Source organism: Beta vulgaris, chromosome 1 (assembly GCF_026745355.1).
Source record: "Beta vulgaris subsp. vulgaris cultivar EL10 chromosome 1, EL10.2, whole genome shotgun sequence".
NCBI lineage: Eukaryota > Viridiplantae > Streptophyta > Magnoliopsida > Caryophyllales > Amaranthaceae > Beta > Beta vulgaris.
Genome location: NC_079202.1, coordinates 11,004,984 through 11,021,122, shown reverse-complemented (window position 1 = coordinate 11,021,122; position 16,139 = coordinate 11,004,984). Strand labels below are relative to the sequence as shown.

Genomic DNA, 16,139 nt, shown 5'->3' with positions numbered 1-16,139 from the left:
TCTATTTGCAGTAGCTAATCTGTTCAGCATTGCTAACCAAAGAATGAATTTGCTTTTTGGAGTTGAATTGTTGTTACAGCACAGCCTCCTCCAATCCACCTTCACAAAATTACCTCTGAGTAGCTTGTATTCTTGTTTATGCTAAGCTTTTGCTGATTACTAATGGCATCCCAGCCTCCAACATCTTCTAGCAGACTTCTTGAAGCAACAATCTTTTTTAACATCCAAGAAATATTGTTGCTTAAGCTCACCTCCATCAGTGTACTTCTCTTAATGTAATAGGCATTAACCCAGCGAACCCATAACTTGTCTTGTTTAAAAGCCAAAGCCCAAAGAAGTTTAAGAAGAGCTGCCTTATTCCAGACTTTCATGTCTAGAATATTCCAGCCACCAGCAGTCTTGGGCATTTAAATGCAATCCTAGGCAACAGAAGCTTTGTTAGACTGATCAGTAGAGCCAGTCCATAAGAATCTGCGACATATAGACTCAACAGTCCTAATGAGCTTCTTCGGGAGAGGAAAAATTTGAGCCCAAAAATTCTGCATAATCCCTAGAATAGCTTTAATAAGTTGTAATCTGCCTGCATAAGTAAGGAAGTGATCCATCCAACCCTGAGCTCTGTCAGTAATTCTATCAATCAAGGGCTTGCACTGAGTGAAGCTTAACTTCTTTGCAGCCAAAGGGACACCAAGATATCTAAAGGGGAGCTCGCCAATAGGCATGTTCATTAAACTTGCAAGATGAGAAGCTGAATCATGACTGATTCCAGTAACATATATATAGCTCTTATCATGGTTGGCTTCAAGACCTGAGGCTCTTGAAAATTTATGAAAAGCATTAAACAACTCCGCCACTGAATCCTGATCTGCCCTTGCAAACATAAGTAAATCATCAGCAAACATAAGATGAGTCAACTGAATTCTCTTACATTTGGGATGATAGTTGAAGTTTGAACCCATATTGCACAAGCATCTACTCAGATACTCCATACTGATTGCAAAAAGGAAAGGGGATAAAGGATCCCCTTACCTTAGGCCTTTCTTAGCAGGGAAAGGCTTAGTGGGACATCCATTCAGTAAAATAGAGTATGAAACTGTTTGCACACATTGCATTATCCATTGGATGAACTGATTAGGAAACCCCAACTCCTTCAACATGCTTTCAAGAAAAATCCACTCTACAGAATCATAAGCCTTCCTAATGTCAACTTTAATGACACATCTAGGAGACCTATACCTTCTGTTGTACCCCCTGATCAATTCAGTTGCAAGAAGAATGTTTTCACTAATCTGTCTTCCAGGAATAAACCCTGACTGAGATCTACTCACCACCTCAGAAATCACCTGCTGTAGCCTTTTTATTAGGATTTTTGAAATAATTTTGTAAATTATGGTACAACAAGCAATGGGTCTATATTCTTTGACTTGGGTGGGGTTTTCAACCTTTGGAATCAAAGTAACAGCAATAACGTTTATTGGAGTATGCAGCTTGTTACAATCAAAAAATTCAAGGACTCCTGCATAGACTTCAGGTTTAATGATATCCCAAGTCTTCTTGAAGAACACAGCATTAAACCCATCTAAGCCTGGAGCTTTAGAATCATCAATTGAGAGCAAAGCTTCATTAATCTCCTGATATGAAACTGGTTGTATGAGAATACTACAAGCCAGCTGAGACAACTTAGGGCCCCTTCTAACCATCTCAATATCAATAGCCTCTATGGTTTCAGAACTAGAGCCCAGCAGCTTCATGTAGAAGTCCTTGATCTCTTCTTCAATTCTAGTGGAATCAGTAAGAATCTCCCCCTGTGAGTTATGCAGCATTGTGATTTTACTTTTGGCATGTCTCACTTTGATGGCAGTGAAAAAGAATTTAGAATTAGCATCTCCTTGAGATAACCAACTAATTCTAGATTTTTGTCTAAGCACACTCATATCAATAAGAGACCACTTCATTAAAGATTCTAAAGTGTCTCTCTCTTTTTCTTGCATCTCTTCATCATGAACTAAGTCTGGACTATTTTGAATTAACTCCAGTTAGCTCTTGTATCTATCAACCATACAATGAGCATGTGAGTAGCTCTTAGCATGAAAGAGCTTAATAGCTTCCTTTGTTTTATGAAGTCTAGCCCATAGATTCCTCTGCATCCCTGGGCAATGGACTGAACTCCATGCTTGCTTGACCATTTCACCAAAGCCACGTTGCTCCACCAGATGATTAAGAAATCTAAAAGGTCTACCACCCCCTGAATGTTGATTATCAGCAAGAGAGAACAATAGAGGAGAGTGATCTGAAACTCCTGCATTAAGGTATTTTACCACAATACCTGCATATCTTTGCATCCAAGCCACATTTACAATGGCTTTATTTATTCTGCTTGAAATTCTGGCTGCACCATGACCCTTATTGCTCCAGGAATAAAATAGCCCACTGGAAGGAGCTTCAGAGAGGCAGTTGTCAATCAAGAAAGAACTAAAATCCACTGTTTCAGCATGAGTTATGTCATTTCCTTGCAACCTATCAACAACATGAGAGACAGCATTATAGTCTCCCATTAAAATGCAAGGACACTGATTACCATTAACATATCTCCCCAAATCAGTCCACAAACTCCTCCTATCTTTAATTATATGTAAGCCATACACAGCAACAAAATGAAAAAGACACTCTCCTTGATTATTCAGCACCTCAACACACATAAATTGTTCAGAGGAGCTGAGTAAATTCACCCTAGTGTCAGTTTTCACCCAACCAATCCAGATTCTACCCTTATTGGTAGAGTCATAGTTACATAACCATTTCCACTTATCTCCAAATTTCTTCTGAATCTTACTCTGATTATGAGGCCTAACTCTTGTTTCAAGTAAAGCACAAAGAGTTACTTTATTTAACTGAAGGAAGTTTTTGATTTCCTTCAGTTTAAAGGGGTCATTCATGCCCCTTACATTCCAACTGGTGCATATCATTAGGATAAATAGGGGTTTGGTCCCCTAGCACCCCCAGGTAAACCTGAGCCAAATTGCAACTGTACTCCACTCTGTATCCCTTTACCTTTATCCTTTGTTTTCCTTGTGACAACCTTCCAGACACCTTCATCTTCTTGTGCAGCTATCATATTCACAGGGGTAGCCACCGGAGTTATAACAACTGCTGGTTCTTCTGCAATTGGCTGTAAAGGAGCCTCTACAGGATTAGAAGCCTCCACATTACTGGTTGTAATAGGAGCATTCACTTTCTTAGGCACCCACTTCTGAGTTACCTTAGTTTTTGCTCTATTTTCAGTGAAATTTTCACAATTATGGCCTACCTTACAACATTTCTTACAATAAGGTGGAAGCCATTCATAAACCACCTTCTGACAGAAACATTTGCCATTTGGATCCTCCACTCTCACTTCCTCCTGAAGTTTTTGAGTGACATCAACCTCCACCAAAACTCTTGCAAAAGAGATACGCAAGCCTTTGCTAGTATACATTCATCAGCAAAAAGAGGAACTCCTAGAATACTTCCTATCCTACTAAGAGAGTCTCCTCCCCAGCAGCTCAAAGGGAGATTAGGAAATTTCACCCAAACAGGCGCCACCTTCAATATTTCCTCATGGAAATTAAATGTAGCACACCATTTCTTCACAATCATAGCTTTTCCATAAAATAAATGTGGTCCAGTTAGTAAGATTCTATCTCTATCTTCCTTACCATTTAACTTAACAATGAAGAAACCTTCTTCATGTTTAAAGATTGCAGGTTCATATTTCAAATGCCAATAGACATTCACATACTGAGAGATAGAAGTAAAGGTAGGGTTTTGACCAACAACATATACAACTAAGGCATCTTCCCAGTTTTTCGTTTGAGTATCAACATCATTCTTATTAAGTTTAGCAATAAAATCCCCATTTACAACCATCGGAGCTACAAATTTTAATCCCATACCTTTTTCAGAGATACGAGACTGAGATGTAAAGGTTTTCCATCGTTGTTGAGCATCTTCTGCAAGAGAGGTCTCCATTACCTCTGGTTGCTTCTCATGAGTTACTGTTTCATTGATTTCCTCCACTGTGTCTTCGAAAGATTGTGATTTTAATACATTATCAACCTTCTCCGAAGTACCCGGAGTCGACGAGCTACTCGCCTACCCGGAGTTCTTCTTTTTCAGGCCCATACCACCGGAGGTGTAGGTTAAGAAAGCACCTTAACGTGCGCCAAAATGAGGGTTTAGGAGAGGGTTTTTTCCTTTTCATATTTGCATATCATAAATTGCATAAATCTGGTTGTCATTGTCCCCATATCGGATTTCGTCGTAAAGGCGAAAATGAGCTTAAACAGTGGCTAGAGGGGCTAAAATAGAGGCGAACAAAGCTAGAGTCGTCGCACAAGGGGAGCAATTGACACGATGACTCTAGCTTTGTTTGCCGGCGGAAGCTACCATAACAAGAGGCTTAAGCAACAACGGCCAACGAGTGAAGTTTGAGGGAACGACGTGCGAGCGACCAAACGTACAAAGCCTCTCTCACCGAGGCCTTCTTTTTTCTTCAGCGACGACGGCGAACAACTTGCGAGGTCGGGATGTTGGAGCCTGTTTCTCGGTTGTTGGTGAGGAAGGATGAGATGTGGTGGTGGTGAGGAAAAAAGAGGTCGAGAGATGAGAGGCGAGAGGATGAAAGAAAGGGACTAAGGATGAAAGATGAGAGGCTAGAGGATAAGACTAGAGAGGTGTGAACCAGGTCTGGAAATAAGAGAATCAAAGTGAAAAACCCTAGGTTCCTTATGGAAACCACAACAATAGATATAATAATAATAATTAATCTATTGCTATAGGTTGTCCAAGAAACCGTAATAATAGTTTTTTTTGTAGGCTTTTATTAAATTCTCACGTAGTCTATTGCTGTGTATGGATAAACCGCAACAATTTAATAGCAACAATATACAATTATTCTATTAGTATCATTTGGCTTATTGTTCAAGTTTAAGAAACTAATGTTCTTCTATTATCATCTAATGTTCACTTAAATCAAACACTTTTTTTATGTGCTTTTCCATGCTCATTGATTTGTTGGCCATGTTGATTCCCTTATTGTTCATACATGTTTACATGACTGGTGTTTTTATACTATAATCTTATATTCATTCTAAGCTAACCCTTACTTCATTCATGTGTAATCGGTGTTTGTTGATTTGTGGAACATGTTGACTTAACTTCTTATTCATTCTTCGTGTCAAATGTCCTTCCTTTGTCACCTAATGTTAATTTAAGTAAATCGCTTATTCATGTGCAATGTCGCATTAGTAGAATAATTGTATATTTTTTGCGATTACTGAGGACTCTATTGCTGCGTTTTTCACACTACCGCAAATCAAGACGCCTTAATAGGTTCCAAATCACAGCAATAGATTAACTTGTTGTTGTGGTTCTATCCCAAAACCGCAAAAATAAGTGCAGGTAAAAAAAAAAGTTATTTAAAATTAATTTTCAGATTGAATTTAGGGTTAGAGTTCAATTACAACCTAAAAAATAACTAAAATAAACAATGTAAAGCAAATTGAATCCATATATTCAATAGAAATGATATTATTATGAACCCTAACTACAAAAAATATATAAAATATAAAATATAAAAAATCCAAAAAATAAGAAAATCAAAAGAAAAAATAGAAAAAAAAAACCGATAAACTACGCATTAATAAAAAATAAGAATGAAAAATACAAATAAATAACCAAAATGAAAACTTATTTACAGCACAAATAAAATTAAACTAAAAATGAAAGTAAAACTCGTAAACAATGGCAGGAGAGAACAAAACTTATAAACTAAACTCTAGAAACAAACCCTAAACTTGTAAAAAAAGATCTTCGGCGACCCTTTCCTGAATTTTCCTTGTTTCGTCTTCGACTTTCGAAATCTAGTGACCCTTCCTTGAATTTTGCTTGTTTCGTTTCGGCAACCCTTCGAACTTGTGTTGTCTACAAGCAACACTGGTTCTTCCTTGCGTTTTCCTTGTGCGATGCAGGCGCTGAAAGTGCATGAAGGAGGAGCGAAAGTGAGGATCAATGATATAGAATGTGTGTGTAGACACTAAAAATTTATTAGTGTTTTACATGAAAATAAATTAATTATCATTGAGCTAAAATAAATATGATTAGCCCAATTTAATTAATTTAGCCCACTCAAATTACATATCCAAATTAGATTAAACAAATACAATTTGGGTTATAAAGTATTGGCTAGCCCAGATTATTAGTCCAAATAAGGTGGTCAAGTGGCAAAGGTAAAAAGACTTCCAAGTCATAAACGGGCCCAAACCCATAAATTACCAAGTCCATGAAGGGATCTCCATTCCCTATAAATAGACCTCACATCTCTCAGTTGAGGGGACGGAAAAATCATTATTCTCAAGAGCTCATAAAATTCTCTTAGAATTCTCTCTGCAACTAGTCAACAAGCACATCAAAATTGTGCCGACTATTCAGATACACTCAAACATATTCGACTGAGATTCAAGCTTTGTCAGCCCTCATTCGAATATACCCAAACAAAACTCAAACTCAGGTTGACGTCGACAAAACGTCATCCCACACTCAAACTCAGGTTGACGTTGACAACAGGTCAGTCTACATTCAACTCCACGTCGACACCAACACGTGTCACTCTCAAGCTACGAAACAGAATCAGAGGACTTAGTTTATTTTTCATTATAAACTGTTTACAGAGATTGTACTCAATACATTTATTGAAATATAATTTCTTTGTTACTTTGTTTCGTCTTATTTATTTCGACTCGAAATTTTGTGTATACAGATTTTGGCACGCTCGGTGGGACCATCTCTGCCTCTCATCTCTGTTTCGTCATCAACAACAAATCTGAGAAATGGCCTCAAGCAAGAACATCTCTCAATCTTCTGAAAACTCTGCTGACACCCCACGAAAATCTGTAACGTTGGGTGATTATATGGATGATATGACTCTTGGTTTTCGTACCAGAGGAATGAAGAAGGCTGTTGCTGCCGCCGCTGCAAAGCTCCGAACTGCGAACGTTCCTACCAGGCCAAGAAAGCTCTCTAAGCCTATTGCTACTGAATCATCTGTCGTGCATGGCTCATACAAGGAGCGTGAAACCCCTGTGTTTGGCTCAATCGCTTTGGCTGAACGTGAGCCATCATTGATTGCTTCTCAAATATGGAAGCAACTCTCATCTGATAAGTCAGACAGACTGACTGTCCACACTAGCCCTCTCTTTGACCCACTCAATGTGGGGAGTGACGATGAGACAAGTGATGACATTGTTGACTCATCGCCTCTAAAGATTATCAACTTAGAGGAACCCTTACTCTCTCAGTCGAACACTGCTGCTGTTATGGTGACTTCGGCTAAGACAGTTGAGGAACAACTTGTTGAAATGAATAGCCTACTCCAAAAATTAATGAAAGATGGAGAAGAAAAAGATGCTCAAATCCGACTCCAAAATGAGCAAATCGCTGCCCTCAACAAGAAACTTGAGGGAGACGACGCAGCATCAAGACTGGATGGGGTGAAAGCGAAGGCGATAGTGGTGAAGACGATCGCCGCCCACCCACAGCTCGACAACTTGAGTTATTAGTAGCTCACGCTATCAAAAATCAACTCGGGGAAAGTTCTCAAGGCAGTCATCGGTATGTAAAGCCTTATACCAAAAGAATTGACAAGCTGCAGATGCCACTTGGCTATCAGCCCCCAAGTTCCAGCATTTCGATGGGAAAGGAAATCCTAAGCAACACATTGCTCACTTTGTGGAAACATGCAATAATGCTGGTACCACAGATGATTTCCTGGTCAAACAATTCGTTCGTTCTCTTAAAGGCATGGCCTTTGACTGGTACACTGATTTACCCTCACAATCCATCGACAGTTGGGATCAAATGGAGGAGGAATTCCTGAACAGGTTCTATAGCAACGACGTATTGTCAGTATGACTGAACTAACTAAGACTCACCAGTGGAAGGATGAGCCAGTCATCGATTACATCAATCGTTGGCGCGCATTGAGTCTAGAGTGTAAAGATCGCCTGACTGAAGCCTCTGCTGTGTTGAGATGTGCATTCAAGGGATGGATTGGGACTTGCTTTATATTTTGCAAGGTATAAAGCCTAGGACTTTTCAGGAGTTGGCTACGCGAGCTCATGACATGGAGCTTACCATTGCCAACAATAGAGGAAAAGCAACACTTCTTCAGAGTACAAGAAAGAGAAGAAGGATTTTAAGAAAACTGACAAGACTGCCAAAAGTTCGACTAAGGAGTCAATGTCGATCACGACTACCTCCTCGCCTGTCAAGATCTCTAGCAAGGCTGGTACTGAAAACAATAAGGGTTCACCTTCCAAAGAACCTAGGAAAAATAGGCCAACCTTGAAAGAACTCCAAGCAAAGAAATATCCATTTCCAGACCTGATTTATCAGGGATGTTAGATGATTTGCTTGAAAACAAAGTCATTGAATTGCCCGAAGCTAAGCGTCCTGCGGAGGTCGGTAGGACTTCTGATCCTAACTACTGTCGGTACCACAGGCTGATTAGTCATCCTATAGAAAAGTGTATAACACTCAAGGAGAGAATCATGCAACTTGCAAAGGATGGGAAGATTGTATTGGATTTTGATGAAGTTGTCGAAGCTAATCATGCCTCTGCAATGTTAGATTCTTATTGGGAGGCTCAAACTTTGCAGTTTGGGAGTCTGGAGCCAGTAATTGTACATGTGTTGCGACCAGTTCTTCAAGTTGATGAGGTGCCATTTATTGAGCACAGTAGCCCAACTAGCAACCAACAAGAAGAGGATGACGAAGGGTGGACGTTAGTCACTAGAAGGAGGCCTACACGACAGTCGAAGCCTCAACCAAAGGTTGCTTGTCGTAAGAAAAAGCACCAAAAAAGGAAAAGCTCAAGACGCTGAAAGAAAAGAAAAAGTCAAAAAAGCATACTAAACAACAAGTATTGCCAATTGACTTACTTGAACAAGACCCACTTACTCCTGTAATCTTGGAAGAATTCTTTCCTGAAGATTACTTTACTACGGTTACTGTTAATGCTACCTCATTCGTTGAGAATAATGAAGAAAAAAAGAAGAGGGAGATCAAGAGAAGGTTAAAGAAAATGAAGTCTCTGTTAAAGTGACTGTTCAACATTCAGGGTCAGAGATAGATCCAAAGATATTATCTATCTTAGAAGCTCTTCCTACACGCATGGGATGGAGGCAGATCTTTCATTTGCCTCGAGAAATGTGTCGACAGGTGGCTCTTGCACTTCAGCATCCAGAACTATACCTTGACAAAGTGAAAGATGCTGGAGAGCCAATAGAAAGTTCGGCTAAATGCACGTCATGTAATTTTGCCTTAGCCTTCACTGATGAAGACTTATTGTTGGGTTCAAAACCTCACAACCGACCCTTGTTTGTTGCTGGTTATATTTTTGGCCAGAGAGTGAATCGTATCTTAGTGGATGGAGGTTCAGCTGTCAACATCATGCCAAAGTCCACCATGATTGATTTGGGGATCACTATGGAAGATCTTTCTGATAGTCGTCTAATGATCCAGGGGTTCAATTTGAACAGTCAGCGTGCCATAGGCATAATACGTCTTAACCTTGTGATGGGAGAGTTAACATCATCTACTCTCTTCCATGTCATAGATACAAAGACGTCATATAAAATGTTGCTTGGACGACCATGGTTACACGAAAATGGGGTGGTCGCATCAACCCTTCATCAATGTCTGAAATTTTATCGAGGAGGAGAGAAGAAAATAAATGGAGATGTAAAACCCTTTAGCATGACAGATTCGTACTTTGCCGATGCTAAGTTTTTTGAAGATGAAGAACCCTCGAGTGAAATGTTGCCATCTAAAATTCCTTCAACGGGGAAAAGGGGTACAAACAAAAATGGTGACATTCCATCGTCATCAAGCTCTAGGGAGTCAACCACCACTGAGATGCAACAACAAAAATACAGGGAGAAGGTAAAAGAAGAAGTTGTTGCTCAACCCCTTAAAGCAATGAAGAATTCAGTAACTACTCCAGTTTTGCGATATATTCCTAAATCACGTCGTAAGGAAGGGGAATCACCTTTTGCAGGGCATCAGGTCATGAAAGTAGATCCAAAGGAAGAAAAAGGAGTAGATGAGACTACTCTCCAATGTTTAAAGCAAGAAGTGGTTGTTCCTTTGCCTAGAGCCAACCACAATCAAATTGCTAAGCCTCCGACATCGGAATCTGTTGATCAATCTAGGAGAAAATGGCTTAACAAGGGTAAATTTGACCCAAACGCTTATAAGCTCTTGGCGAACTCTGGTTATGACTTCGAAAATCCAGCGTCCATGGGAAATGTTATTGAGGTTAAGCCTCATGGAATCAATGACACACAAAAGAGATTACAAGAATATGGCGTTGAGGTACGTCCGACTAAAGTTGGTTTGGGATTTGAAGCTCCAACACCCATCAAAATTTCCGCACGGCGTAGAGGGACAACCTCTTCTTCACAATATATTACTGCGGAGGAAGTCGAAGAAAATGAGGGTGAAGAAGGTGCGACCCAACAAAATATCGGTCTTTGATCGAATACAGTCGCCTGTCATAAAGAACCATACATCGGTTTTTGACAGACTTGGGGACATGAGCAAATGAAGGTGTGAAACCAAAAACACGAACACCCTTACAAGTTCTCGATTCTCTAAGAAGAAGCATCTGTCTTTAAACGTCTTGGCGCATCGACCTCAATTGATAAACAACCAAGACGGTCGGTACAAGTCGCATCACAAGAAGCAAAGATGAAGTCAAAGGGAGGACGCACCTCAAAGTGTTATTCCATCTCGCATGAGGCGTACACAGGTGGTAGACATCATTGAACATACACCTTTGAAAGCCAAAGGTCGTGTCATAGTGTTAACAAATCAAAGGAGTTCGCCTAGTCAAGAAAAAGAAAAGGATGTTGAATTTGTTTCTTCAAACCATATCACAGGGCATGAGGCTCCTGAAAGTGACGAGGAGATGGAAACAGATGAGGCTCCTAAAACTCTTGAAGATGGGGGCAAGCCACCGTTGATGAGTTAAAAGAGTTAAACCTTGGAACTAAGAAGAGCCAGCCCTTCTACGTAAGCGCTTCTCTTACCCAACATGAAGAACAAAAATATTCCATGTTACTCTCTGATTATAAAGACGTATTTGCATGGAGCTATAAGGAGATGCCAGGACTCGACCCGAAAGTCGCTGTCCATCGTTTAGCCATCAAAAAGGGTGTCAGTCCAAAGAAGCAATCTCAAAGACGTTTCAGGCCAGAACTAATTCCTGAAATTGAGGCAGAAGTAAACAAGCTCATTGATGCAGGATTTATTCGTGAAGTCAAGTACCCTACTTGGATAGCAAACATTGTGCCAGTACGAAAGAAAAATGGACAGTTACGAGTTTGTGTGGACTTCCGCGATTTGAATGAGGCGTGTCCAAAGGATGATTTCCCACTCCCCGTAACGGAAATCATGATTGATGCTACCACTGGTCATGAGGCTTTGTCATTTATGGATTGTACAGCTGGATACAATCAAATCCACATGGCTCCTGAAGATCAAGAAGCAACTGCATTTCGAACCCCTAAAGGGATATTCTGTTACAAAGTTATGCCTTTCGGCTTGAAAAATGCCGGAGCTACGTATCAGCGTGCAATGCAGAAAATTTTCGAAGATATGATGCATCAAATTGTGGAATGCTACGTAGACGACTTGGTGGTAAAGTCTAAGAAGAAGGAGAATCATTTACATGACCTTCGTCAAGTCTTCGAAAGATTGCGAAAATGGAAATTAAAGATGAACCCTCTCAAGTGCGCTTTCGGCGTCACCTCAGGAAAGTTTCTAGGCTTCATTGTCAGGCACAGGGGCATTGAAATTGATCAAGAAAGATTAAGGCCATCCAAGAGATGCCTGAACCTAAGAACCTCAAGGAGTTGCGTGGCCTCCAAGGGCGTCTCGCTTACATTCGAAGGTTTATTTCCAATTTGGCAGGCAGATGTCATCCTTTTAGTCATCTCATGAAAAAGGATGCCCCATTCAAATGGGATGACTCATGTAAAAAGGCCTTCGAAAGTATCAAGAAGTATTTGTCTTCTCCCCCCGTCTTGGGGGCACCAATAAAAGGGAAACCACTCATCCTTTATATCGCGGCGCAGGAGCGATCCCTGGGGGCAATGTGTGCTCAAGAGCAAGAAGATCGTAAGGAGACAGCTCTTTATTATTTAAGCCGAACTTTGGTGGGTGCTGAATTGAATTACCCCCCATTGAAAAAATTTGCCTTGCTTTGATTTTTGCAATCCAAAAATTAAGACATTACATGCAAGCACATACAGTTCATGTCATCTCAAGGTCTGACCCAATAAAATACATTCTCTCAAGGCCCGTTTGTCTGGCAGACTTGCAAAGTGGGCTATGTTTGAAACAATATGACATTGTGTATGTTCCGCAAAAGGCTGTCAAGGGGCAAGCGATAGCAGATTTTTTCGCGGACCACCCAGTCCCTGCAGAATGGGAGATATCAGATGATTTGCCAGGTGAAGACGTGTTTTTCATTGAAATACTCCCACCTTGGAAAATGTACTTTGACGGTGCCGCTCGTCATGACGGTGCGGGAGCTGGAGTTGTCTTCATTTCTCCAGAAAAGTGTATACTGCCATACTCTTTTATGCTAACTCAACTGTGCTCCAATAATATGGCTGAGTACCAAGCACTCATAATAGGCCTCCAAATGGCAATCAAAATGGGACTTAGATATTTAGACATTCACGGGACTCCAATTGGTCCTAAAACAACTGTCAGGTGAATATGAAGTCAAAAAGAATGATTTAATCCCTTGTCAAAGGCAAGCATCACAATTGCTTGACAAACTCGATACCGTCAAGTTAGAACATGTTCCAAGGAGTGCCAACAAGATGGCTGACGCACTAGCTGGGCTTGCAGCCACTTTGGCACTGGGGGCAGAAGAAAGAATGTATGTACCCGTGTGCAAACAATGGGTTGTTACTCCTGATGACGATGGTGTTGACGAATATGCTGAAGAAGTCGACATAATCTCTGTCTATCAAATCGACAAAGAAGATTGGCGTCAACCAATTATCGATTATTTGGAACATGAAAAATTGCCAAGTGATCCAAAACATAAGACAGAGATTCGTCGTCGAGCCTCACGATTTATATATTATAAGGGGACTCTCTATCGACGATCCTTTCATGGTCTTTGGTTAAGATGTCTTGGAGATGAAGAAGCAAAACAAACCATGGAGGAAGCTCACTCTGGAGTCTGTGGCGCTCATCAGTCTGGTCCAAAACTACATGACCGTATTAAAAGAATGGGTTACTATTGGCCAACCATGGTACAAGATAGCATAGACTATGCAAAGAAATGTGAAGCCTGCCAATTTCACGCTAACTTCATTCATCAACCTCCAGAGCCATTGCACCCCACAGTCGCATCCTGGCCATTTGAAGCATGGGGACTCGATGTAGTTGGCCCAATTACACCAAAGTCATCTGCTGGACAAGCATAATTTTGGCAGCGACTGATTATTTTTCTAAAGTGGGGCAGAAGCATCCCCTACGTGAAGTGAAAAAAGAAAATGTTGTTGACTTCATTCGTACTCACATCATCTACATATATGGTGTACCCAACGAATTGTCACGGACAATGGAACACCATTTTACAATAAGTTGATGAAAAACTTATGTGAGAAGTTTAAATTCACACAACATAGATCATCAATGTACAATGCACCTGCAAATGGTTAGCTGAAGCGTTCAACAAGACACTTTGTAGTTTATTGAGCAAAGTGGTCGCCAAGTCCAAACGTGATTGGCATGAAAGAATAGGGGAAGCTTTATGGCATATAGAACGACATATAAATCAGCAACACAATCAACCCCATACTCGTTGGTGTTTGGCGTTAGGCAATTCTCCCCCTAGAACTTCAAATTCCATCATTGCGAATTGCCATACAGGAAGGCTTGACGTGATGAAATGATAAACTCCGACTTGCTGAGTTGGAGGCGCTTGACGAAAAAAGACTCCAAGCACAACAAAATCTGAGTGCTACCAAGCTCGCCTGTCACGCGCTTTCAATAAGAAAGTTCGACCTCGCTCCTTTCAAGTAGGAGACATGGTCCTAGCAATTAAGAGACCCATCATTATTTCTCGCAAGACGGGAAGTAAATTCAGTTCTAAATGGGATGGTCCATACGTTGTCAAAGAGGTGTACACTAATGGGGCCTATAAAATTGTTGACGCTGACGGATTACGGGTGGGGCCTATCAACGACAAGTTTCTGAAGCGCTACTACTCATGAAAAGTAAGAACATCGTTAACTCCTAAGCAAGAGATAAACTGCATATGTTGAAAGAAATAAAGGTGCATTTGAACTACGTTGGCTTGAGCTTGTAAAAGCAATTTGTTGGTATTTTACAAGTACGTAGGCAGCTAGGGTAACATAAAAATTACTCGAAATAAAAAAACAAAAAAATTGTAATACTCCTGTCCCGCAAGAGTATAAACTGTGAACGGCGAAATAAAAACAAAAAAATTTGTAATACTCCTGGCCCGCAAGAGTATAAACTGTGAAACAGCGAAACAAAACAAAAATTGTAATATCCTGGCCCGCAAGAGTATAAATGTGAACGGCGAAACAAAACAAAAATGTAATACTCCTGGCCCGCAAGAGTCTAAACTGTGAACGGCGGAAAAAAAAACAAAAATTGTAATACTCCTGGCCCGCAAGAGTCTAAACTGCACACCAACAAATTCTAACTCCCAAGCAAGAGTCTAAACTGCACACCAAGAAAAGAAAAAAAAAAAAATTCTAACTCCAAGCAAGAGTCTAAACGGCACACCAAAAAAAAAAAAAATTCTAACTCCCAAGCAAGAGTTAACTGCACACCAAAAAATTCTAACTCCCAAGCAAGAGTCTAAACTGCACACCAAAAAATCTAACTCCTAAGCAAGAGTGTAAACTGCATATCCAAGCAAAAGACAAAGAAAATTTGAACTCCCAAGTAAGAGTTTAAATTGCACACACACCAAAAAAAGTTCTAACTCCTAGCCCACAAGAATGCAAACAGTGAAGGACGACATCAAAACAAAAGCAATTTTTGGGTTAACGAACAATCATTTAACAAAACAAAAAATCATGGGTTAGACAACATACCTCGAGGGTGAGATTGACTGTCTTCAAGGGACTGTCTGGAGGTGTCAGTGTCGCAGTGCTAAAGACATATGAATAACACCCCTGACAGGCTCACAGTGCTAAAGACATGTGGCCCATCACGACGGAATCCCTGCCTTCGTCTTTGTCTTAAGGGACTGTCTGGAGGTGTCAGTGTCGCAGTGCTAAAGACATATGAATAACACCCCTGACAGGCTCACAGTGCTAAAGACATGTGGCCCATCACGACGGAATCCCTGCCTTCGTCTTTGTCTTCAAGGGACTGTCTGGAGGTGTCAGTGTCGCAGTGCTAAAGACATATGAATAACACCCCTGACAGGCTCACAGTGCTAAAGACATGTGGCCCATCACGACGGAATCCCTGCCTTCGTCTTCGTCTTCAAAGGACTGTCTGGAGGTGTCAGTGTCGCAGTGCTAAAGACATATGAATAACACCCCTGACAGGCTCACAGTGCTAAAGACATGTGGCCCATCACGACGGAATCCCTGCCTTCGTCTTCGTCTTCAAGGGACTGTCTGGAGGTGTCAGTGTCGCAGTGCTAAAGACATATGAATAACACCCCTGACAGGCTCACAGTGCTAAAGACATGTGGCCCATCACGACGGAATCCCTGCCTTCGTCTTCGTCTTCAAGGGACTGTCTGGAGGTGTCAGTGTCGCAGTGCTAAAGACATATGAATAACACCCCTGACAGGCTCACAGTGCTAAAGACATGTGGCCCATCACGACGGAATCCCTGCCTTCGTCTTCGTCTTCAAGGGACTGTCTGGAGGTGTCAGTGTCGCAGTGCTAAAGACATATGAATAACACCCCTGACAGGCTCACAGTGCTAAAGACATGTGGCCCATCACGACGGAATCCCCGCCTTCGTCTTCGTCTTCAAGTGAACCTGTCATACAAAAAAAAAAAAAAAGAAAAAAAAAAAAACAC

The 16,139-nt window shown here is 40.9% G+C and overlaps 1 pseudogene; it reads left to right on the top strand.

Annotated features, from left to right (window-relative positions):
• The first annotated feature begins 8,432 nt into the window (after positions 1-8,432).
• Positions 8,433-12,820, top strand: LOC130589656 (uncharacterized; annotated as a pseudogene).
• Positions 12,821-16,139: the final 3,319 nt, after the last annotated feature.